Genomic DNA, 27401 nt, shown 5'->3' with positions numbered 1-27401 from the left:
TTTTATTCAGATTCAGATTATTATAAATTCAGAAAAAACAATTCTAGCAGAAAACGAAAATTATAAGAATTTTACTGATTTTTATTAATCCCTGATGAAGTGCTGTCCTGCTAACACAAACATATCTTAAAATTTTTATTCAGATTCAGATTATTATAAATTCAGAAAAAACAATTCTAGCAGAAAACGAAAATTATAAGAATTTTACTGATTTTTATTAATCCCTGATGAAGTGCTGTCCTGCTAACACAAACATATCTTAAAATTTTTATTCAGATTCAGATTATTATAAATTCAGAAAAAACAATTCTAGCAGAAAACGAAAATTATAAGAATTTTACTGATTTTTATTAATCCCTGATGAAGTGCTGTCCTGCTAACACAAACATATCTTAAAATTTTTATTCAGATTCAGATTATTATAAATTCAGAAAAAACAATTCTAGCAGAAAACGAAAATTATAAGAATTTTACTGATTTTTATTAATCCCTGATGAAGTGCTGTCCTGCTAACACAAACATATCTTAAAATTTTTATTCAGATTCAGATTATTATAAATTCAGAAAAAACAATTCTAGCAGAAAACGAAAATTATAAGAATTTTACTGATTTTTATTAATCCCTGATGAAGTGCTGTCCTGCTAACACAAACATATCTTAAAATTTTTATTCAGATTCAGATTATTATAAATTCAGAAAAAACAATTCTAGCAGAAAACGAAAATTATAAGAATTTTACTGATTTTTATTAATCCCTGATGAAGTGCTGTCCTGCTAACACAAACATATCTTAAAATTTTTATTCAGATTCAGATTATTATAAATTCAGAAAAAACAATTCTAGCAGAAAACGAAAATTATAAGAATTTTACTGATTTTTATTAATCCCTGATGAAGTGCTGTCCTGCTAACACAAACATATCTTAAAATTTTTATTCAGATTCAGATTATTATAAATTCAGAAAAAACAATTCTAGCAGAAAACGAAAATTATAAGAATTTTACTGATTTTTATTAATCCCTGATGAAGTGCTGTCCTGCTAACACAAACATATCTTAAAATTTTTATTCAGATTCAGATTATTATAAATTCAGAAAAAACAATTCTAGCAGAAAACGAAAATTATAAGAATTTTACTGATTTTTATTAATCCCTGATGAAGTGCTGTCCTGCTAACACAAACATATCTTAAAATTTTTATTCAGATTCAGATTATTATAAATTCAGAAAAAACAATTCTAGCAGAAAACGAAAATTATAAGAATTTTACTGATTTTTATTAATCCCTGATGAAGTGCTGTCCTGCTAACACAAACATATCTTAAAATTTTTATTCAGATTCAGATTATTATAAATTCAGAAAAAACAATTCTAGCAGAAAACGAAAATTATAAGAATTTTACTGATTTTTATTAATCCCTGATGAAGTGCTGTCCTGCTAACACAAACATATCTTAAAATTTTTATTCAGATTCAGATTATTATAAATTCAGAAAAAACAATTCTAGCAGAAAACGAAAATTATAAGAATTTTACTGATTTTTATTAATCCCTGATGAAGTGCTGTCCTGCTAACACAAACATATCTTAAAATTTTTATTCAGATTCAGATTATTATAAATTCAGAAAAAACAATTCTAGCAGAAAACGAAAATTATAAGAATTTTACTGATTTTTATTAATCCCTGATGAAGTGCTGTCCTGCTAACACACACATATCTTAAAATTTTTATAATTTCTGTTTTCTGCTTAAATTGTTTTTTCTGAATTTATAATATTGAATAAATATAATAATTTCAACGAATAAATTAATATCAAATCGGATATAACAAATATTTCGGACATTCACTAAAGCTACTATGTGACTGTCGACATTCACCGGTGAAAGTCGACATTCTCTTGATTTCTCTCATTCACGGTAACATATATATATAACTTCGGGAGGGGTTTGGACTCTCACCCAATATCAATGAATCAATGTCATTGTATATCATTATCATCAATCAATAATCAATGAATATCAATATCAATGAATTTATTTCCTCAGAAGTAAAAATATTTTTTTTCCTTATAAATGTTGAACAATCTATTATTTCTGAATTCACCTATAATTACAATTAACGCTTAAAAGAAAAGAAGAAAAAAAAAAGAAAAACGGAAGCTACAGACATTCCCAAGGACATAATGTTGGATGCAGCAGCCGATGTTAGAAAGGACACGCGGCAAGGTTGAGCCAGAAATTTTGAAGGCCAAGGTCCAACATTCATTGTCAGTCTCCTCTCTATTATCAAAAACACAAAGCATTATTCAATGTTAGCATTGTTTTTACATAATGCGAGGATAAATGCAAATTTTAAAATGAAAAAAAAAATGTTTATTTCTATGCTACCCCCTCCCCTCTTCCTAATTTTTTTTCCCGCGAAAACCCGAATGAAATAAACAATCCATCAAAGACAACGTTCAAAATTTGTTTGCATTTTAAATGTGAAACAAAAAAAACAAAAATGTTTCCGTCGCAGGTTTTTTTTTTCTATTCAAGACATTTTATACTGAAATGTAATACCACTCATAAATTCAATACACCTTTGTTTAATTCCTTTTAATTTATTTTTTGTTTTTATTTTCGCGTAATATTAAAGTTATTGTTGCTTCCGTTCAGTTTTTGCACAAAACTGTGGTATTAAAAAAAAAGTAAAAATTCATCTTTTCAACACGTTGTTCAAAAACAAAAACTTAATAAAAATTTTAATTTAAGAGATTAAACCAAAATTTTATTTTTTTGACATAGATTTTCTTTTTACATCACATAATACAAAAAACATAAGATATTATGTATACCTCATGGATAATTGCATTTTGATATAAAGATATAATGCTCCAATAAAAGATTTAAAAAAAATTTAAAAAATGATGAGTGTCTGCGAATATTTTTTGATAAAACTTTTTTTTTAATAAATTAATGAACATTAAAAAAAAATTAATGTAAGTGATGAAAATTGTTCTAAAAAGATTAGATATAAATTATTATAAAAAGAAACGATAAATTGCCTAAATAATACCACATTTTTATCAGTCACAAACGACTGACAATGGGATTCCTGCAAATGACGTAGTGTGACTAGCTCGTTCCTGATTGGTTGTTGGCATCTTTAAACGTTAGCAACTGTTCTTTCCAATATATTTAGAGTAAGTCAAGCCCGTGAAGTATCAATTATTTCAAGTGACACATTGACGATAAAATGAATATGATGTTTCAATTGCGACTTCAGGAGTCTGTTTAGAAGAAATTTGGGTCCGTTAACGGATCCTTCACAAAATATCTTTTCAAAAAAACGAACTCTTCACAAAATAATTTATCTTTTAATCGGACCCTTCACAAATTTGTTTATCCTCACTATTGTTTTGTTAATCTAGTAAACCCTTCCATCTCCTCTAAGATGTAAACCAACTAAGTTTTGTCTTCGNTAAGTTAAAATTCCAAATGTAGTATTCTAAGAAAATATTTCTACTTTTACAAACATAGTGTGTCCATTCTTATTAATATTAAATCATAATTTTTTTCGTAAATAACTACTTGATAAATTTATATTTATTCATAAAATTAATTAATATAGTATTTTGTTATAAAAATTTATTTCTGGCAATTTTTTAAATAAAATATTATAAATTTATGAATTGTTTAAGTTTACTAAATGCGTAACGCATTAAAAGTGATACATTACTAAGCTGTGTTATTTGAAATATGTCAATTGAAATTATAAAAAATGCGAGTGATTTTGTTTCCATTATTCGTCCAAAATGAATATTCTGTGTTGAGTAGTATTGGCTAAATACCAAATATTTGTATGTTGCATCTCTAATTTAGTAGCAGTAATTGTTGAGCAGAATCTTGTATCGATTTACAATTTACAAACTTCTTGAAAAGGTTTATAGCAATTTTTGCAATAAGAGGACCCTATTTGCACAAATTCACAATTGCAAGACCCTGGTTGAAAGAACGCGAATTGCAGCCTTCAACGTATCAAATTACTTGACTTACCAGAAAGTTTTTTTATGGTACTGAGGAAAATAAATATCATTTATTTACTACTAAAGTTGTAAGTTTCGTAATAAAAGATTGATAGTCTTTCAAACAGAAATTTCAATTGTTGCAATTTTATGATTCGAGAAATTCAGTATTGGATGAAAGCAGTAGCACACTACAAGTAGTGAAACTACTGTAGCCGATACGTTTCTTCATAGTGCAATGTGCTACATTTTAAAAGAAGTAGCGTACAAAAAATAAAGGTACCAACAAAAAAACAAAACAGTAGTTTGTTACGATTCTTTGTTTGCTTGATTCTTTGTTTGTTACGATTACGAAACCGCATTTTCATTACATGGAGAGGTATCTGAAAAAAGATATTTGTGTGAGACAACATTTTATTCCTTAACCATCGAAAAATCGAAGTTTCGAATAAATCTAAAAAGTACTTGCGCCCTGCGGTATCGACTATTTACCAAGATTTGATAATATAAAACAATTAAAAAAATAAATTCCGTTAATTGGATAATTTACTACTAATTGCTACTAATTCAAACCTATGATTTACTACTAATAGATCGGAAGGATGTGCCTACTTTTAATTATGTGAAGTTTGCCACGAATTTAAAATTTTCTCGTTTTCTTAAAATTCATAATTGAAGTCAATGATCTAAAACTACAATAGTATAATTACAGTACTAGAAGAAAACTGATAGTTTCATTTACACGTGTGTCGGATATGCGCAAAGATTATGAGAGGGTTCAAGAAAAATTTTCGCAAATTTTATGGGGTCACCCCACCAAAAGGTTTAAAAATCCCTGCTCTAAGTCAAGAATTTTGTGAAAAGTCTTTTAACGTCGGAAGAGAAGTGGAACGTTCTGAATTGAAAGTACTGCCGAGAATTAGGCAATGATATTAACAATAGTATCGAAGTATCGATACTATGAAAATACTTTACAGTATTGCTACTAAATTTTCATTTATGTTTGAGTTTATTGTTATTGATAATTTCAATAAAAAAAATAGAACTTGGTACTTTTCCATTCAGCAAGTGTAAGTCAATTCAACTTTTTTTTAAAAATTTTTTTTAAAAAGCACCAGTCATATAAAACATCAAAAAATAGTTTAAAAAACAGTTGCATTAATTGCGCTTGGTGACTTTGCATGGCGACTTAATCATCTGCGAAAAGGAAAAGTACTCAAGTATAAATTTCACAGAAATAAAAAAATTATTTCCCCTTCAAAACAATTTTTGTTATTTTTAATAAAAGCTTTAAGGCGGAAAAGTTCGGTGTGAGTTCTATCTTTAAATAAGCAAAACTTAAGTAAAAATTATCGACTTTTAAAGAAGAAAAAAATTAATTAATAAGTAAATAAATTAAATAAGAATGTGATTCACGAAATATATTCACAAATTTCAGTCAGTATTGATATTTATTTAACAATATGTTCTTACGTGTTTACTTAAACAACATTATCCGCAATAAGGCAAAACTCATTTATGGCGTAGAAAATTAAATCAGGAACTTAAAATTTAACTGAATAGTAAGATGAACGATTTAGAACTAATATTACATTTGTAATGCTTGATAAAAGTAGCTTAAGAACGTCTCGATTAAATCTGTTAAAAATAAAAAAAAAATTTAAAAAATAAAAACATTATTTTAAAAGAAAAGCAATTTGACATGTTCTGATCTATTGCAATTCAATAAAATACAATGATTGCCTATTATCAGTGAATTTTTTAGATATAAATTTCTATAAAGCAACCGCTAAAATACTGACAATATTTTCTAAAAAAATAAAAAATTTAAAATTTCAAGCAATTATATTGGAAGGCTCTTGCCATGTACGAGCCTAGGCCCATGCAATAACTGGTGGGTGAAAAATCTGTATAAGAACAGTTTTCTTTTAACTGTAATTATTTCACACCAAAACAACACAAAGATAAAAAAAAAAAATAGCAAAAAAAAAGCAACCGAATTTTGATGTTATGCCATTTAGAAGATATGTTGTTCTCCCTTCACTGTATTATATGAAACTAGAATTTCTGACTCTAGCTGCCCAAGATCATACAGAAATGATCTCAATACCATACTCCCCTATTACTTACTACATATAAGTGTTCTTCAGTACGTAAAAGTGTTCTTCAGTACGTAAAAGTGTTCTTCAGTACGTATTAAGTGTTCTTTAGCACGTATTCAGTGTTCTTTAGCACGTATTAAGTGTTCTTTAGCGCGTATTAAGTGTTCTTTAGCGCGTATTAAGTGTTCTTTAGCACGTATAAGTGTTCTTTAGCACGTATAAGTGTTCTTCAGTACGTAAAAGTGTTCTTCAATACGTATAAGTGTTCTTCAGTACGTATTGAGTGTTACTCAGTACGTAAAAGTGTTCTTCACTACGTATTAAGTGTTCTTCAGTACGTATTAAGTGTTCTTCAGTACGTATAAGTGCTTTTCAGTACGTATTAAGTGTTCTTTAGCAAGTATTAAGTGTTCTTTAGCACGTATTCAGTATTCTTTAGCACGTATTCAGTGTTCTTTAGCACGTATTCAGTGTTCTTCAGTACGTATAGCAGAACAGGCGAAGCACATCTTTTTTCTTCCGCCTTTCGCGAAGAGGGGATGTTTTAAAAATTAATTCGCATCGCGAAATGACCTCAATATTTTCGGCACAAGTCAATATTTAAGATGCCGCACAGTTGTTTGAAGCTCTTTCGTTTACTTTTCGATTAATGCCAAAAATTTCTTCAGTAGAAAAAGAAAATTAAGCACCGTTTTTTTAGATCGATATTTAAAATATTTTTACCTGGTTTTAAAAAAATAAATTTAAAAAATTTTTTTCCCCACCCTTTTGAATAATCCTATCTTGATCAATCGTGAGTCAGCTGTATTTAATAAAATCATGACTACACGCTTTTACTATTTATCAGCTAGCAACAATAATAATGAAATAAACAAAAAAATCAAGATTTTCGCTTTCCTAGAACTTTCTAATTGCTTCATTTTTATGTCGTATTATTTTCTACTATTCTACTTTTAGATATATTTTAAAGTATATACTTTTTTTTATACTTAGCATCCTCCTGATTTTTAAGTTTTTTCTTTAAAAAATATCGGATTGAAAACAACTGCTGTAATAAAATAATGACTTTTTTGCGGTTACTTTCGGCTGTCATTGTTTAAGAAAATAACAATGAGTCTTAGAAATGAAAACAAAATAGGGAAGTAAGCGCATAAATCATTATTACTCTTTTATATTGAAATGATAAATGTTTTAAATGTCCAAAACTGATTAATATATTTAAAAATAAAATGCTTTCACCAATAAATTGCTCTAGTGTTAAAAAATTCGAGCAAGTTTGTATAGATATCTCTTTTCACCTTCAACCTTTTTACAGAATAAAAACCTAACAGCAAAAAAAAAAGTTGCGGTTTGAGAAAAAACAAAAAATATTCATTTTGTGAAATACCCACTTCAGCATTTCTGTCTGAAGTGTAGAAATCACTTATTCTACAGTTTATCTAGTTAATGTGCAGATTAACTTGGGTAATCCGTTAAGTACCATAAAAATTGTTTCATTTCACGTAATTCCTAGATAATCAGCACTCGTTAAAGTGAAAATTAGATCTTTGCTGGAAGATCTTGCTTATTTCCACTTTAACGAGCACAGATTATTTTGAGAAATGAAACAATTTTTTGTTGCACTTAACGGATTACCCTAGTTAATCTGCACTTTAACTAGATAAGATCTTTGCTGGAAGAAAGTGTTTTTTTCTTCACTTTCACGAGTGCAGATTATTTTAAGAAAGGGAACAATTTTGTGGTACTTAACATATTACTCCAGTTAATCTGCACTTTAAATAGATAAGATATTTGCTGGAATATCTTGTTTGTTTTCACTTTAACGAGTGCAAATTATTTTGAGAATGAAACAAGTTTGTGGTACTTAACAGATTACCCTAGTTAATCTGCACTTTAACTAGATAAGATATTTGCTGGAATATCTTGTTTGTTTTCACTTTAATGAGTGCAGATTATTTTGAGAATGAAGCAAGTTTGTGGTACTTAACAGATTACCCTAGTTAATCTGCACTTTAACATGATAAGATATTTGCTGGAATATCTTGTTTGTTTTCACTTTAACGAGTGCAGATTATTTTGAGAATGAAACAACTTTTCGGTACTTCGGTACTTTTCGGTAATTTTGATCCTCTGCAGAAGGGATGTACGCTTCGGTAGCCCGACGACTTGCGCTTGAAGTCGAGCACTTTACGGTAGAACAGTTTAACGAGGACCAATACCGGACACCCTCGATCCCTACGCAGGCTGATTAAAGTAGTCACCCACCTACTTACTGACCTCTTTTTTCCATTAAAAAAAGGGGGGAGGAAAATGATAGCCTGAAAAACATACGCCATTTCTGTATTTTTTACCAAAATTGTTCTAATCGAATAAAAAATTTACCATATAGATTATGTGATCGAAAAACTTTATTTAATGTAGGGAGATTCTAGTTGTGTTTTTTTTTAAATACTAATTATAAAAAACACTTTTTTTAATTTTTTGATAAAAATGATAATTTAAAAAAAAATAGTGTTTAAAAATAAAATTCCAATCTCAATTTAAAAAATAAATAGTGTTTAAAAATAAAATTCCAATCTCAATTTAAAAAAAAAATAGTGTTTAAAAATAAAATTCCAATCTCAATTTTAAAAAAAATAGTGTTTAAAAATAAAATTCCAATCTCCTTCTTTGCTTTAAATTTCTGAATCAATTTCTTCCCTTATCAATTCAATTCCTTCTTTCTTCGAAAAGAAAATTATGAAAAGAATCTTTTTCTTTTATCGTTTTAAAAGCAATTAAATTTAGATTTTTTTCAAGTTGAAAGGATTCCTTATTTGTTGTTCGTTTCAAAGAATTATTTCCTTCTAAATAACAGACCAGCAGCTTTCTATTTTTGAAGTTACGTCACGTGACCTTCTACACTACCATTTCTTTATTATTTAACAACTTTTCTCTAATTTCATATTTATTTTAACACGTTACAGCCATCAGTTCACAATTTTTATTCGCATCACCAAGAATTTCGTAAATAGAACTTTGCATTATTTTACTAAAAATATATATTAGGTCTTATCTATTTTAATCTGAATTTAAATATATACTGATAATAGTAATTTATTTTTTTATGTCTCGTAGTTTACTGAAACGCCAACTCGCTCTGCTTTGTAAGACGTTTTTGTGTGATAGTTAAATTTACATTTTAATGCATGATTCTTGGTTTAGTAAATTTGACTTAAAAGTACTCACTTTTGCATACTATAAAGTCTCAAAAATGATTGGTTAACACAAGCATGAATAGAAAATAAAAATAAAAACGTAACAAGATCAAGAAAAATAAAATAAAAAGTAGGAGTAAAATTTTTGGAAATTGTAATTAATAGTTCTTGCTTTTATTTAAGATATATACTAACCCGTTACTGATATCTCAATTTATTCTTTCTTTATTAATGTCTATAGGTATCAATAATTTTTTTTTACAAACTGTTTCTTTAATATAGCTGGATTTGTTATAATATCAATAATTCAAATGTGCAAATAAAATTAATTTTCTGATAATTATCATTATATTGTATAAAAAACTACCCAATGTACATATTTCGAAAAACTTTTTATTGTGAGATCATGAGGAGAGCGATTTTTATACATAAAAATTTAACAAGAACAAACAATCAAATAAAATTAAATAAACTAGATTTGAATGTATATAAATATATAATTAAATTGTACATTGAAGAATAAGCATTGCACTTTAATAAAGAAATTATTTCAATATACTTTTGGATTTCAAATAAACGTCTGAAAAAGATAATGTTTAAAAAAAGAACAATTCTAAAAAATAAAATTTTCATCGATTAAATTTTTAAAAATTGTCTCAATATCCATAATTATTTTGGAAATCGTTAAAATGTACAATAATTAGTTAATATATGATATTTATTATACATGCACATAGAACCGAACAATGTCAAGCAGATAAGGAGATAAATACAAACTTACCTAATAATTGAGAAAACTATGAATTTTCAAAGCACTTTTAAGATAACTTTCACCGATCATTTTTTCCCCACAGGAATAAAATAACTCACAATTAGAAGTTTACCGTCTGCGTCAGTTATTATAACAATCAAAATAGAGTCGCAATTATTTTTACAGCAAAGTTTTGATATCCAAATTGAAATATGATTACTATCGATCATCGATTTAGTATCACCGATTGCTTCAATTGTAGATTGTAGAAGAGTGCGGCGAGCTCTTTGCATTAGCTTATAGCTCTACATATCCATTAATGTAGCTTAGTGGTGAGGCTTGCTTCAAGTTAACAAAACATATTCTGATTAACATTTGATTCAACATACGTACTTCTTCGAGGAAAGTGGCTTTTCTTTCTATTGCTAATGCTATGAACAGCGAAATAAAATTTCAAAAAACTGATAAAACAATATTTATTTTTCAAAGAAAATATATATTTACGCAATATATGTAGCTTATTGAACAAAAATGTAAAAATGTCAATTTTGAATTTTTTGTCGCTTACGTTGGTTATTCTATTGCACGGCAATATTGCCCTTTTGCCAAACTTTCAGGTGCATGAAGTTTCGAATCCTGCGACATGTATCTTTGTGCCGTCATCACATAGTCGTCCCGCAGTGGACAGATCGTTAAGACACGGTTCCCAGCAGATCACCGAAGTCAAGCATCACTGGCTACGGTCAGTGTGCGGGTGGGTGACCACTTGGATCAGTCTGCGTAGGGACCGAGGGTGTGCGGTATTGGTCCTCGTTAAACTGTGCTACCGTAAAGTGCTCGACTTCGCGCACAGGTCGTCGGGCTACTGAAGCGGGGGTGCCATCCCCTCCGCAGAGGATCAAAATTGTGATGGCATGTCTTCGGATCATCCTCAGGAATGTTTCCCAGACCGTTGCCAATAGCCCATTGTGCAGCTCTAGTGCGACGTAAATTAACAACAACAACACATAGTCATCTTTAAGTTTTGTTTGGGTTAAGGATTTACAAGTCATTCCTCGTATTGAGTCCCGCAGTGGACTGATCGAAAAGACACGGTTCCCAGTAGAACACCGAAGTTAAGTATCACTGGCTGCTGTCAGTAAGCGGGTGGGTGACCATTTTGATCAGCCTGCGTAGGGACCAAGTGTGAACGGTATCAGTCCTCGTTAAACTGTTCTATTTTAAAGTTGTACTCGACTTCGCATGAAGATCCTCGGGCTACCAAAGTGGAAGAGCCATCCCTTCTGCAGAGGATCAAAATTGAGATGGCGCGTCTTCGAATCATCCTCAGGGATGTTCCCAGACCATCTCCTATAGCCCACTGTGCAGCTCTAGTGCAACGTTTATAAAGCACCTACCATCTTTGTATTGAGCACAATAGGGCCGTGATGGCCTGGCTGGTAGTGTAATGGGCCTCATGTGCGAGTTGGTTGTGAGTTCCATCCCACCGGCTGAAGACTCCCCGTGTACAAAATGGTGACTGGTGCATGCTAAATCTGTCGGGGTCATAAAGTCCTCCAAGTTCCCATAACAAATTAATACCTCTGGGAGTACTGGATAGGAGATCGATCGTGCTCTGGTAAAGGTCAAAATTACGATCTGCGGATGGATGGTATGTCTTCTCTGTAAAACAGGATGTGACGTATGTATGTTGTATCCGGGACATCCTCAACGATTCTTCCCAGACCGTCGCCAATAGCCCACCATGTGGCTCTAGTGCAACATCAATAAAGAAAAGTAAGTATAGAGCACTAAAGCCTACACAAGAGCCTCCGCAGCCCCAAATTCTTGGTAGCGTGGAGGTAGTGGGTTCGAATCGTCCGTAACCTTTAATGCATGTCTGTGATGTTCTTCTTTAATGCGTAATATCTATTCTCAACTTTTCAAAGGCTCATAGGCCGTTTTTGCGATGTTACACAAGACAGAGTCGACAGAAAGAAGAAATGATCTTGGACTGGTAAGAACGAGGTTACAGATTGCTTCTGTAACCAGGTCTAGGGAACTTATGGCATACAAAATCTAAATGAAATTTATACTGAATTAGGATCCTGAATGCACATAAATAAACCTAACCACTTAAGGTAGGTAGGTACTTTACTTACGTCCCACTAGAACTGGACAATGGCAGTGACTCTCCAGCTTTGGTAGCCCGACGACCTGCAAGCGAAGTCGAGCACTTTACGGAAGAACAGTTTAACGAGGACCGATACCCCGCACCCTCGATCCTTGCGCAGGCTGATCAAAGTGGTCACCCACCCGCGTACTGACAAAGAGTCAGTGATGCTTGACTTCGGTGTTCCACTGGGAACCGTGTCTTTACGATCATTCCACGGCGGAACTTATAATTCGTTGAATGAAGCTTCAAATTTATCGGTTGACATTTTAAAAATGTTTTCGATTTTTTTCACAACATAGCTAATATCAAGCTTCCCATTCGCTTTTTTCATTTGACAAAAACGGTGGGGGAGAGAAGTTCTTTCTTTAATTGTTTAAAGAACAAGGTTTTGATCTGGAAAAGCAAAAAAACTAAATGTAAGTTGTTTTTTAAGTGTTAGTAATTTAATATATATATATATATACAAAAAAGAAATTTTTTTCGTCCTTTGACGTGTGGAACTCAAACGAGATGAATCTTTTATGAAGCTGCCTAAAAAGAAGATAAATATTCGAGAGAAGGATTGAGAAATATTGGGGGTCACTGAAACAGTTGGGCAAGCAGCAGACAGCGATGGTGAATTGCAGAGAAGGTGACGTCTGCGTCCTTTTGTTAAGTAAGGAGCGTGGTCGTAAATTTGTGCAGAAAGGGTTGCTCCGATTCCAATTATGCAGATGAACAAGGATCAGAAAGAAAGAAAAAAAAGAATAATCGAATGTCACGCCGGATGAAATGACGACTCTGCTAAGAAAAACAACTTTTTTTTTTTTTTTTTTTACAGAACACTGGAAATTATAAAGGGTCGTTTTACAAGTGCAACTATAAGGATTAACGAGAATTAAAGCCTGTTTGGGGTATTAAAAAAATGCATATTGAAATATGTAAATGACGAATTATTCGTGCTTAATCCTGTAACTGTTCGCCTCTCGAACTCAGATCATCGATGATCAATTTATTCTAGACACACTTCAAAATGCGCGTTTCAGATAATGGACACTGCTCGTAATGCACCATTTCAATGTCCAACTCAAATTTCAGGCCAGGATAGTGAGGTTGGCAGGGGGTGGATTCACTTTTGTAATAACGGGAGTTTGAAACCAGCCGGCCGAAGACTCCCCGTGTAGTAAATGGTGACTGATGCACATGTAATCTGTCGAGACAAAAAAACCTCCTTATTCCCATTACAAATCAATTCCTCTGGGAGTACTAAATTGGAGATTGATCATTCTCTGGTTCAGGTCAAAATTACGATCTGCGGAACAATGAATGGATCCGCCCTACAAACGGGTGTGACGTATGATTGTGGCAGAAGTCGAATTGTTGGCCCTAAATGGCTCCACTGTAAAACAAAAACAATCACACAGTGAGGCTTTTAATTTAGAATGTATGTAGTTTTCTCTTTTGAGATTTCAAGACCATGCATAGTAACCCAGCTATTTAAGATATTTAATGTATACATTGTTATAATACCACGATCTGATTCTGTCTTAGTTGTAATGGCAAAGCTGACGTCATCAGCAAAAGTAAATTGTTGGACATTTGCTTCCATCGGATGCTTTAGGTTTGCGTAGCATCCGTCCAGTTGAATTGTAATCGTTCATCAGCAAAGATTATCCCAGAGATAGGACCATTGCACGAGCCCTGAAGAGTTCCTATGGTTTGTGTTATTGAAGCATCTGAATTAAGCATAATTAGTCTATACGTTAATAAGATTTTAAAAATGTTAAAGATATTACATTTTTATTTTATGACCATCGTTGAACAGCCGACCCAATTTTTTTGGGCTTACGACTATTAATGTTCTACTCCGTGGCCTTGTAATTTTGAACCCAATCCAGAAGACAAGGGAACTCATGGATCAAATATTGGGAGAAATTTGCCTTAGCCGAGGATTTTTTGATGGAATTGGCCCGTCTCTGCGTTACATGGAGCGGAACACCACGAAAACCTCCCATGGTTAGCCTGATGGAATAGGGATTCTAACCCATGATCAGTCTACCACTGAGGATATCTTACGTCAGCACTGTGAAGCTGGACGTGGATTTCGAATCAGCCAGTCTTCGTTGGGGATCGAATTCGGTTCATTTCATAGGTAGGCGAACGCTATATCCCCAGAGCAACCAAGGCTAAATCTTTAGTATACCATTGTGCCGTAGATGGTCAAAGGCACCTTTAATGTCCACTGAGAGCAGCAGCATACGTTTTTCTTTCTTTCTTTCGTTATTTTTTTTTTTTTTTTTTTTTTTTTTTTTTTTTTTTTTTTTTTTTTTTTTTTTTTNTTTCTTTCTGTATCTAAATCGTTGTGTTAGAAGGTCATCCCCTGATTTACCTTTTTTGAACCCAAATTATCGGTCGCTCAGTAAGTTGTTCGCCTCTAGAAAAATTAGTGACATCAGTCTTGATGTCACTAATTTTTTCTTTTAAGTTATTTGTCTGTTTGGTGAACTACTGTTAAAATTTCATTGTCGATTCCATCCACTGCTGGAGCTTTCTTTTTCGGTAGAATTGTTACAGCTCTGTCTAGTTCTTCTTGGTTGAACCTTTTTCTCCTTCTTTGAGCTATTGCTGTATATAGTTTTTGATGTTGTGATTGGTTGTTTTATAGAATTTTTTTTGTAGGATATTTAGAGCATTGTTTTTCGATGTTGCAATTTCATCGTTCTCAATTATGTTGGTTAGATGTTCCCCATTTTTAAATGTTATTTTGCATGCTTTATCGAATGGTTTGGTCATATTTGTGGCAGAAAATCCTCCACGAGTTGATTTTTTTTTTTTCATTTCCTTGAAGTATAATGCGTTCTTTTTATTATATTGGTTACTAATAGTTCGTTAATTGGTTTTATAACCCTTTAAGGCAATATATTCTGTTGCAGAGAATCGCTTTGAGATGATTTTTAAGCCGACCGGACTGAGTAGGGGTCAGGGAACTTGCAACAGAAAGACTGTGGGTTCGAAGCTCGGACAAGGCTTGAACTTTCTTTCCTTTTCAGCACTATCTGTCCTTACTGTGGGAGCAGCGTTTGTCCACCTTATATGGTGCCCCTGAAAGAGTGGCTAACAAATCTGCCTTAATACGCCTGAATTGACGACTGTCAACCATGGTGGAAATTGAGAAAAAATTTTGTTTTTAAAAATTTATTTTTGAATCCCCAGTCTTTGGTCACTTTTTCACATAAACCTGCTTTTATCATGTCAATTTCGTTACGAAATTCGGTTTGAAGTTTATGATATTTTGGTGGGGTTTTTTCTTTAAAAAAAGAAGGAAAAAAACTTTGAAATAATATCATAAAGGTGATCCGATCACATCGGCACAGTTAGAGATGACGCAATCATCGAAATGTATGATATGTTCACTGACCAGTGGGTATGCAGCACCATATTTTTGAGCCATAATTCAGCCCTATTAAATTAATATAATTTTGACTTATTTCTGTCAAATTCTCAGCACTGCCATTTTCAAAAAATGCAATCCAATTACTCCTTCAGGCTACAAGCCCAACCATGCTGTTAATTTATGTCGCTGTAAAGGCTTTTCAAAAACAGCATTGGAATTATTATCATACTTACTGTGACAATTTATCTGATTTACGAAGCCTTTTAATTAAAAACTGAGCCTATTAGGAAACTCTTTTTTACAATTTCCATATGCTGTGTTGCTGTAAATTTTTCCTTAGTAAATTGGACAAACGATAATAAACAAAATCATCAATTTTGTCAAAAATTCAAGAAATAAAAATATTTTTTTTAAAATAATCAATTTTTCTTACAAAATTGCTAAAAGCTGTGTCTACTATATGTATTTCATTTTATTTTATAACCATCGTTGAACAGCCGACCCAATTTTTGGGCTTGCGACTACCAAGTTTCGACACAGTAGCCTTGTAATTTTGAACCCAATCCAGAAGACAAGGAAACTCTTGCATCAAGTATTGGGAGAAATTTTGCCTTCGTGGAGGACTTTTTGATGGAACCAACCCGCATTTGCGTTACATGGAGAGGAGGACCACGAGAACCTCCCATGATTGGCCTAACGGCAAGGGGACTCTAACCCATGATCCGTCTACCACTCAGGATATTTCACGTCAGCACTGTGATCAGTGCAAGCCGGATGCGGATTTCGTATCGACTGGGATTCGAACCCGGTTCACCTCATGGGAAGGCAAACGCTTTATCCCCTGAGCCATCGCGGCTAAGTAAGCACAAACAAAAAGTTGACGTTTAAAAAATACCTATTTGATTGCTCTTTCTTTTTTATAAGAATATTGTCGCTAATTCTTTGAAAAGCTCTTATTTGATTAATGAGGTTTATTAAACTATAATTTAACTTCAACTTATTTAATTAAATACACTCGAATTCGTCCATAAAAATGAAAACTACTATTATTTAGGTGTTGAATGGGAGTGAAAATATTTTATTTTGATGTTCGTTTAGAATGTTGAAAGGCAATGTTCGGGGAAAAACAACAAAAATTTCTCTCTATCCCTTTTGCGACATAATTGCACAGGTGAATACTCAATTAAAGAGCATGTAACCCGACATGCTAATGTGATTTCAAAATGTTTATTTGGAAGAAGAATATGCAATCCCTCACCCAACTGCGTTCTCTCCGAAATATAAAACATTCCTTTTGTTCTATTTATTGAATGTAACACTTTCGAGCATTTTTGTTACATTGAAAGGAAAAATTAATTATAAATTATTCGTTAAGAGATCGCATTGAGCTCAATCGCAGTCAGTGAAAGGGAATGCCTTGTGAATAATATTTATTTAATTTTAACTTTAAGTAGGATCATTACTAGGATTTAGTAGGATCATAACTTGCAGTCCTGGTCAAATTATTAGACGCACTGTATAATTTTATGTAAAATCTTATTTATAAGGTGATACTATACAGCATTATTGCTTTTATGTGACTGAAACCGGTTTGCACTTGTTTACGTTGATGTATCAATTGGTTAAATTCGACGATATATAATATAAATTAGACGATTGGATAAATTAGACGATATGTTATATAAATTAGACGATTGGTTAAATTAGACGATATGTTATATAAATTAGACGATTGGATAAATTAGACGATATGTTATATAAATTAGACGATTGAATAAATTAGACGATATGTTAATATAAATTAGACGATTGGATAAATTAGACGATATATTATATAAATGAGACGATTGGATAAATTAGACGATATATTATATAAATTAGACTATTGGATAAATTAGACGATATATTATATAAATCAGACGATTGGATAAATTAGACGATATATTATATAAATTAGACGATTGGATAAATTAGACAATATATAATATAAATTAGACTATATATAATATAAATTAGACGATTGGATAAATTAGACGATATATTAGATAAATATAGAGTATTTATTATATTAATGTATTATATTATTTACTCCAAATTATTAGACGCACTGTAGTTTTTTAATTATTGCATGTTTTGCACGAGTTTATAGGCAATATTTTTATATTTAAACATACATGTAATGGGTGTTTATTCAGGAGATTCTTTATATACTTCCTATTAGTATTTATTTTTAACGTATTGCATCACAACGTTAACCAGTTGATACACGAGCGTAATCAAGTGTAAACCGGTTTCATCAGCATAAAAACAATAAAGCTGTATAGTATCACCCGATAATTAAGATTTTACATAGAATCTTATAGTGCGACTAATAATCTGGCCAGTGCCTGTAAGTAGGATCAATATTAGGATCTAGTAGGATCATAACTTAAATAGGAATCAGCAGCATATTTTGAAAAACATAAATTGCAAGGTCGTCACTCAATTAGATTTGTAGCTGGTGTTATATTAAGATTTTCCCGGTTTTATTCTAAAAGAAAAACGCATACCAACTCAGCAACCAGCATTTTTGGAAGGATAATGCAGCGTTATACCTTTGTTAGCTTTTCAATTTTTGATAAACATCTTTGTTATTTAAGTTCAAAGAATATTTCAGCATTATCCAAATAGATTTTCATCATTTTTAGCAATGATAAATGTAAATTTAAACAAACTAAAAACAGTACCACAGCGACTCTTCATGGGATTTTATTTCATTTTATAATCGTCGTTGAACAGCCGACCCAAGCTTTACGGATTTCGAGCTTTAGCGGTAACATGATAGTTATACTTGGCACAATTCTCGTAAAAAAAAAAAATTCTACTGTTTTGGTATTATAATAGAAAAACACAGTATGATTTTAAATAGATTACCCTGGTTAGCAGGGAACCATCAATCTTACGTCAAAAATACGCATATTTCACATTTAAATTTTGCTAACCTTTCGTAAAAATTACGTGAAACTGAAACGTCAAATTCTAGTATAAAAAAAATGGTAATCCAGAAAGCATAAAATTCACGTAAAATTATGCGCAAATAAATGCGTTTTTTTTTTGCGAGTATTTTATCAACCACTTTTAACTAGGTAAAAACGAGCACGTTGTTTTTGCATATTATTTATGTAAAAAGTACGACAAAATTTATGCAAATTGAAACGTCGAATTATAGCAAAAATAATTATCCAAAAAAGCGTAAAATTCACGTAAAATTAAACGCAAATAAATGTCAAAAATACGTCAAAATTTATGCAAATTGAAACGTCGAATTATATCAAAAAATAGTTATCCAAAAGAAGGAAAATTTACGTTAAATTTTATGTAAGCAAATTTGTTTCTTTTACGACTATTTTTACCAGCCACTTTTTACTAGGTTAGAATGAATACGATATTTTTACATATTATTTACGTCAAAGGTACGTCGCAATTTATAAAAGTTGAAACGTCGAATTACAGCAAAAAATAGTTAGCCAAAGAGCAGAAAATTTTAGTAAAATTTTACGTAAACAAATTCGTTTCTCTTACGACTATTTTACCAACCGTGTTTCAATAGGTACGAATGAGTTCTTTATTTTTACATAATTATTACGTCAACAAGACGTCAAAATGTACGTAAATTGAAACGTCAAATTATATTAAAAATAGTTATCCAAAAAAAATTATTGCGTAAATAAATTCGAACCGAAATTTAACTGTCAAATTTGCTTCGACAATAATACGTAAAATACACAGAATCATTTTTACTAAATTTAAATAGTAAATATTCTTTCGTAAAATGTACGAAAGTAACCTTACCGAAGGGTAGTTGGTAAATTTACGTAAAATATACCATAGCTTTTTTACCAACTATCTTAATGGTAATATCATTCCGCCAATAAAGATTTACGTATAAAGCGTATTAAATTTACCAATATCCCAAAACTTTACGTACCATGCTTCGTCGAATTAGTTTTCAAATCCTGCCTATGTAAGTGTTTCAAGACGTCACAAAATACTTTTCCATCTTCAGCATTTTATTAAAATCACCGTCAAGCTAGTTATTATACGTTCATAATAAAAAGAATATAAAAATACTTTAAATTATTATGATGTAAATACATTGAAAATGGGTGCTAGTGTAAAAAAAAGAAAAACAGCAGCGGTCGCCATAGCAACGCATGCAATGACGACGCATGCGCACTGTGTACTATTACTCTTCAACACAGTTGAAAAGTTTGTGGACGCCATTAAATCCAGTCCAGGACCCATTTTGCCTATGGGTAATAAAAGAATGAGATAATGTATGGAACATCTAAAGAGTTGTAGATTTTTTATGACAATAGTTTTTTATTTGTATTTAAGGTTCATACTAACTGTTACGGGTTTTTCCATTTATTTTGCAAGGCTATTACTAACCCATTAAGGGTATTTTAATTAAATTTAGCTTGAGTTTATGTGTGGTTGTCACATGAATGTGTGCATATAAAAAAAGAACTGTTTCTTTAATGTAGCTTAAACCGTTACAGCTACATGGGTATTTTTGTTATGATGGAATTTCTGCTCAATAATTTGAGTGATCTAATCGACGCAGAGATTTCTTTATCATGAATTTGGTGTGTGTTTTTCATTTGAGGTACAAGAATGTTTTTTTTTCTCTCTTCCAAACTCTGATGATATGTCGCAATATCCTCTTTTAAGGACTTTAGAAAATTCTGTTAACGGTTTTTTCAACCCTTTTCGATTTGCATACAGAGAGATGCGTCCTTGGTGCAAACGAACTCTGGAGAGAGAGAGCGATATTTAAAGTAAAGAAAGGGTTACGCTTTTTTATGCCTAAAATATGCTAATGACGAAGACTCATTGTCTGACTGTCCGCATTGTTTTAATTGACGTGTCAGGTGGAAACGATTGGATGGAGACGCTTTCTTCAGTCCCCCGGAAACTCACCTCCATATTGCGCCACAATTTAAAATCAACCTGGGATGTTTTTCACCCAAATATTCTATGGGGGAATAACGCATTTATATTCATTTCTTACACGCGAAAAGACCGGCTTCTGAATTCTTTTGTTCAAAAACATCGTCATGATTCAATTCCAAATCTGCATTTCTGTTGGAAAATAAATTAATAATGAAATAAAAATAAAGAATTATGTTTTTCGAGTGGAATAAAAAAAAGGAAGAAATAATTTTTATTTTAATCGCACGAAATATGGAGGGCGTATCATTTTTGAAAGACATGGTGGGGATAGTTTCGTTTTTTTTTTTTTTGTTCATTGTTTTTTTATAGAAGTTTATTTTACCAAGTCATAATTTTTGATGGTTTTATATTGATTGACCAATGTAATTTTGATGGTAACCATCAATCATTCCATCATGAACCATTACGTTTTTTGACGGTAAACAACATGAGTAACCATCACCCCAATGTAGGAATTCGGACTGATTTTTGATGAGCCAGTATTAAAATAAAAATGTTTAGATGGCATATTCCTGCTGAACCAACAATAATTATTATTAAGCCATCATTCCAATGTAGGATTTCGGACTGATTTAGGATGGTCCAACATAAAATCGCAACTTGTTTTGATGGCTTGTTTGTGTTGAACCATCAGACATTTCCATCATAGTTTCCTACAAATCAAATGTTGGAACGATCATGAGTCACCATTGCCCCAAAATAGGACTTCGGACTGATTTTTGATGAGCCAGTATTAAAATAAAAATGTTTAGATGGCATATTCCTGCTGAACCAACAATAATTATTATTAAGCCATCATTCCAATGTAGGATTTCGGACTGATTTAGGATGGTCCAACATAAAATCGCAACTTGTTTTGATGGTTTGTTTGTGTTGAACCATCAGACATTTCCATCATAGTTTCCTAGAAATCAAATGTCGGAACGATCATGAGCCACCATCGCCCCAAAATAGGACTTCGGACTGATTTTTGATGAGCCAGCATTAAAATAAAAATGTTTTGATGGCAAATTCCTGCTGAACCAGCAATAATTATTATTAAACCATCATTCCAATGTAGGATTTCGGACTGATTTAGGATAGTCCAACATAAAAATAGCAACTTGTTTTGATGGTCTGTTTATGTTGAACCATCATTGTTTCCTAGAAATCAAATGTCGGAACGATCATGAGCCACCATCGCCCCAAAATAGGACTTCGGACTGATTTTTGATGAGCCAGCATTAAAATAAAAATGTTTTGATGGCAAATTCCTGCTGAACCAGCAATAATTATTATTAAACCATCATTCCAATGTAGGATTTCGGACTGATTTAGGATAGTCCAACATAAAAATAGCAACTTGTTTTGATGGTCTGTTTATGTTGAACCATCATTGTTTCCTAGAAATCAAATGTCGGAACGATCATGAGCCACCATCGCCCCAAAATAGGACTTCGGACTGATTTTTGATGAGCCAGCATTAAAATAAAAATGTTTTGATGGCAAATTCCTGCTGAACCAGCAATAATTATTATTAAACCATCATTCCAATGTAGGATTTCGGACTGATTTAGGATAGTCCAACATAAAAATAGCAACTTGTTTTGATGGTCTGTTTATGTTGAACCATCATTGTTTCCTAGAAATCAAATGTCGGAACGATCATGAGCCACCATCGCCCCAAAATAGGACTTCGGACTGATTTTTGATGAGCCAGCATTAAAATAAAAATGTTTTGATGGCAAATTCCTGCTGAACCAGCAATAATTATTATTAAACCATCATTCCAATGTAGGATTTCGGACTGATTTAGGATAGTCCAACATAAAAATAGCAACTTGTTTTGATGGTCTGTTTATGTTGAACCATCATTGTTTCCTAGAAATCAAATGTCGGAACGATCATGAGCCACCATCGCCCCAAAATAGGACTTCGGACTGATTTTTGATGAGCCAGCATTAAAATAAAAATGTTTTGATGGCAAATTCCTGCTGAACCAGCAATAATTATTATTAAACCATCATTCCAATGTAGGATTTCGGACTGATTTAGGATAGTCCAACATAAAAATAGCAACTTGTTTTGATGGTCTGTTTATGTTGAACCATCATTGTTTCCTAGAAATCAAATGTCGGAACGATCATGAGCCACCATCGCCCCAAAATAGGACTTCGGACTGATTTTTGATGAGCCAGCATTAAAATAAAAATGTTTTGATGGCAAATTCCTGCTGAACCAGCAATAATTATTATTAAACCATCATTCCAATGTAGGATTTCGGACTGATTTAGGATAGTCCAACATAAAAATAGCAACTTGTTTTGATGGTCTGTTTATGTTGAACCATCATTGTTTCCTAGAAATCAAATGTCGGAACGATCATGAGCCACCATCGCCCTAAAATAGGACTTCGGACTGATTTTTGATGAGCTAACATTAAAATAAAAATGTTTTGATGGTATATTTCTACTGAACCAACAATAATTATTATTAAACCATCATTCTAAAGTAGGAATTCCGACAGATTTATAATGGTCTAACATAAAAAAATCAAATTGTATTGATAGTTTATTACCGAGAACCAACAAAAATTCCCATTAAATCATCATGGTTAATGTACAGATGGAACCATCATGGATTGTTGAACCATGAGAATCAAACCTCTCTTGATGGTTAGCCATCATAGCATTAAAGAATCATTTTCCATTTAATGATGGAAGTTTATGGGTATATCAAAAACCATGAACTTATAAAGGAAAATGTTAGATGAAGACAACCATTAAATGATGTTGGACCACCATGAATCTTACTGAATCCAACATAAACCATCAAAATGTTTTGATGGGACCATTAAGAATTTTGACTTGGGGTTAAAAGTGATGTTTTCTCTGTTATTCTGGCTCAGGGGAAGAAGCATTAACTTCCCGATGAGATGACACAGGTTCAAATTCCAGCAATACGAATTCTGCTTCCAGCTTGCACTGACCAGAGGGCTGATGAAAAATATCCTCAGGTGGTAGACGGATCACGGGTTAAAATAACGCTGACATCGAGCTAACCGAGGGAGTTTTTTTAGTTCTTCCTCTCCGTGTAACGCAAATCTGAGTCAGTTCCATCAAAAATTCTTCCCCGAAAGCTGGTTTTACCCAAAACGTGATCTAGTAGTTTCTTTGTCTTTTGAGTTGGGTTCAAAATTACAAAGCTCGAAGATTGATAGTAGTATACTGAAAGATGGGTCGACTGTTTATAAAGGTCTATCAAGAATAGAAACATTTTCTTGAGTTCGTAAGAAAAACATACACTGAAAAAATTCTTGTGTACAGTTGCCAACATTTTTGGCGTTCAGGCAAAGTAAATACATTTTTAAATACAGAATTGGGTTCTTGCACTTCAAAGAGAAGAAGACCTCCCATACCCACACACGTGACCTATGACGTCAGCCCCAGCTGATCGTTTTTAAGCAAAATGGCGTGTTAAAGTTGAGCTAAGTTTCTCTACATAAGTTAGAATGTTAATTAACGATAATTTAATTAAATACAGAACCGTACGGCACATCTAATTAGTTGAAATATAATTCTTTCACGTCTACTTGTTTTACTTAACGCAGATTTATTATTTGTTTATGTATTTCATTATAACCGTGATGTATTCTTGTTTTGTGTACCTGGAAACTTCGATGCATAATTAGTTTGTTTATGTTTCACGTGACTTTGTGTCTGCCTTAGTGTTAAGTCTCTGTATATAGCAAAAAAATTGAAATTTTTGAGAAAGAATCCTTGTGAAAGAATGTGTTACTTAAGAGAATTGATACTTGACTAACTTGTTTTACTTGAAATAGAACTGAAAGAACTGTTACTAACGTAAGCAAATGCCACATTTCAACAACCAATCAGGATCAAGATATCCACACTACGTCACTTGAAAGCATAGATGGCAGTACTTTTACTTTCGTTACTTGTACCGCCGGTACAAGTAAAAAGTACGTACTTTTACTTGTACTTCGCTACATTTTAAATTTAGTACTCTTACTTGTACTTTCCGTTACTTTTTTAGGGAAAAAGTACAAGTATTTGTAACGGAAATGTCGAAGGAAAGGAAATCGTTACTTTTTTTTAAAACTCGGAAGATTTCTAAAAGCTGAAAATGCAATTATTTTGCAAAATGAATAAAAATATTAACTAGCTAGTTATTGTCATTCATTTTCGAGTTCTTTGAATTTATTTAATACATTTTAAATAAAAAATGTTGGATTTTGTTATTACGTTTTTCAATTTTCTTTTTGAACTCACTAATAATACATTTTTGTCTTAATGCATTTTTTACTAAACACATTTTTACCTAGTACATGTTTAACTAAAATTATGTTTATGCCCGACCTTGTCAAACAACGCCCAGTCAAATCTTTTAAAGCTTCAGAACTATTTGTGCTATTATAATTACTATTTTAACTCTTGAAAACTCGAAGGTATTAATTTAACCGCTGATACTAAAATTCGTTAACAAATTTTAATTATTCCGTTAGACAGAAATGTTCGGAAAATGATTTTCTCGCATGACTTCAGNTTAGAATGTGTCACTTAAATGAATTGATACTTGACTGACTTGTTTTACTTGAAATAGAACTGAAAGAATTTAGAATGTGTCACTTAAATGAATTGATACTTGACTAGCTTGTTTTACCTGAAATAGAACTGAAAGAATTTAGAATGTGTCACTTAAGAGAATTGATACTTGACTAACTGGTTTTACCTGAAATAGAACTGAAAGAATTTAGAATGTGTCACTTAAGAGAATTGATACTTGACTGACTTGTTTTACTTGAAATAGAACTGAAAGAACAGTTGCTAACGTAAGCAAAGGCCACATTTCAACAACCAATCAGGATCAAAATATTCACACTGCGTCACTTGAAGGTTTCCCAAGGTATCATGAAAAAAATGTATAAATTTCACAAAAATCAAAATCTTTTGAAAAAATAAGTGTAAATATATTACTAAAAATGTGTTTTTGCAATGAAGCCATAAATTTGATTCTAATTCACAATAAAATGTGTGTTGTCAGTAAACAACTAAACGGAAAATAAATATATAATTAAATTAAACTATAAAGGTGAAAATGTAAATAAAATTTTTTACTGCAAATACGGTAAAGATTACCAACAAAAAACAATTGTGTAACTATACATGTATTTTTTTATTTTCGAGATTTCATCAAACATGCAGGGGGTCTATTTATCATTATATTTTTATTCACTAGTAAATTAGTTTAGTAGTGAGTTAGGCTATAGAACATTAAATTGAGCTAATCGCAAAGCCTGATTTGAGAATCAAATTAAGTAATCGAGAGATAGTGCATTTTGAAGTTCAAGTATAACACATCGTTACATGTTAACAAGCATTGAAACCCTCCCCCCCCCTCCATACACACACACTTCTTATTACATCGTAACAGGAAATCAAGCAAAAAAACATAGAAATGAACAGCGGATATACAGGAGGATATTCATTCGAAATCTCATGTTATTCCTGTGGAAGGGATACTTATTTTTTCCAAGTTACTTAGGGGTCACTAGATGTTAGGGGAAAAAAAACATGATCAGCGGATATATTGGTGGTCAAAAGTTTTTTTTACTCACAAAAATTATACCATTTCATGTTGCCAGCAACATAAATCAAAATGTGAATATAAGTAAATTCTCATGGATTTGGAATCAAACGTTCTTAAACCAGTCTGTCATGTGTTACGATTTATAACTAATTATAAAAAAAGTTTTTTTAGAAAAATTGTAATCGGCCATTAATTTACTTGTTATTTATAAAATTTGACCCTTTAAAAAAATTAAGAGGTCCCTATAAAGCTAAATTAGGAATTTTTGCTACTGAACTTAGCATATCTAACAGTGGCTATCTAACAGTGGCTTCTTTTTAAAATACGGTAGCCACTTTATGAAAATTCAAAAATCTAAAAAGATTAATAAAAAAGGCTGCTGATATTTTTAATACAAATGTTGATATAAGTATAAAAACTGCTGATATAAATAAAACATTTGAAAGCATTTTTTAAAATATCGTAAACATTACTGTGTTCGTTTCGAAACTGAATAAAAATTTTAAAAATCAAACTTGAAATAAAATATTTTTTAGACTATTACAAAACGTTCATTATAAATCCATATTTAGTTTAAAAAATTTATAACAAAATTTATCTACACGGTGTGAATTTTTGACGAAAAAAGTGGTGATCTGACAATTTTTTTATGAAATTTCTACTAGGGTTCGTCATTTAATGAGGTGCGCCGAGTTCGAATCCCAGCATCGGCTGGCCAATACGAATTCCATATTCTTGCACCGGCCACAGTGCTGACGTAGAATAGACAGATCATGGGTTAGAGTCAAGCTAACCGCTGGAGAATATCCTCTCTAATTCATAACTCCTCTTCCTAACGCAAATGCGGGTTAATTCCATCAAAACGTCCTCCACGAAGACAAATTTCTCCCAATACTTGAACCAGGAGTTCACTTGTCTTCCGGATTTGGTTCAAAATTACTAGACTACGGAGTTGAACATTAGCAGTCCTAAAAGCACCAAAAATTGGGTGAGCTGTTCAACAACGGTTATAAAACCCTATAGCGGTCGCCTACATGGCACCATGTACTACTACTTTTTTTAACACTTTCATTGCTCTTTTACATTAAAATATCACTTGTTGTTCAATAAATAATTTTGCTCCTGACTTTTCTAAATCTTCGAGACAATATTTTCAGCCATGATTTTTTCCCCCTTCTCTTCTTCAATTGGAGAGTTGAGTTGCAACACGAACCGTCGTTAAGGCCACG

The sequence above is a fragment of the Parasteatoda tepidariorum genome, chromosome 8 (assembly GCF_043381705.1).
Source record: "Parasteatoda tepidariorum isolate YZ-2023 chromosome 8, CAS_Ptep_4.0, whole genome shotgun sequence".
Taxonomy (NCBI): Eukaryota; Metazoa; Arthropoda; class Arachnida; order Araneae; family Theridiidae; genus Parasteatoda; species Parasteatoda tepidariorum.
Note: the sequence above shows the minus strand (reverse complement) of the source record.